We start from the raw sequence: 260 nt of genomic DNA, 5'->3' as shown, positions 1-260 counted from the left end.
TCTTTCCCCGCGCGACTTCCTGCGATCGCGAGGAGCGCGCCGCCGCACTCTTAGCTCCGCCCCCACCCCGCCGCTTAGACATTTCCCAGCGTCGAGCCCCGCCCTTCTCACTCCCTAGCAACCGTCAAGCTGCCCTCCGTAGCAACCACCCAGTTACCCTAGACTTGCGGCCTAGAACTCCTAGATTTAGGAGTCCTGCCCGCAAACGTAGATGCCGCTTCCTAAGCCAATGACGCAAGCTTAAGTTTAATTATCTTCTG

This window comes from Bos javanicus, chromosome 3 (assembly GCF_032452875.1).
Source record: "Bos javanicus breed banteng chromosome 3, ARS-OSU_banteng_1.0, whole genome shotgun sequence".
Taxonomy (NCBI): Eukaryota; Metazoa; Chordata; class Mammalia; order Artiodactyla; family Bovidae; genus Bos; species Bos javanicus.
Note: the sequence above shows the minus strand (reverse complement) of the source record.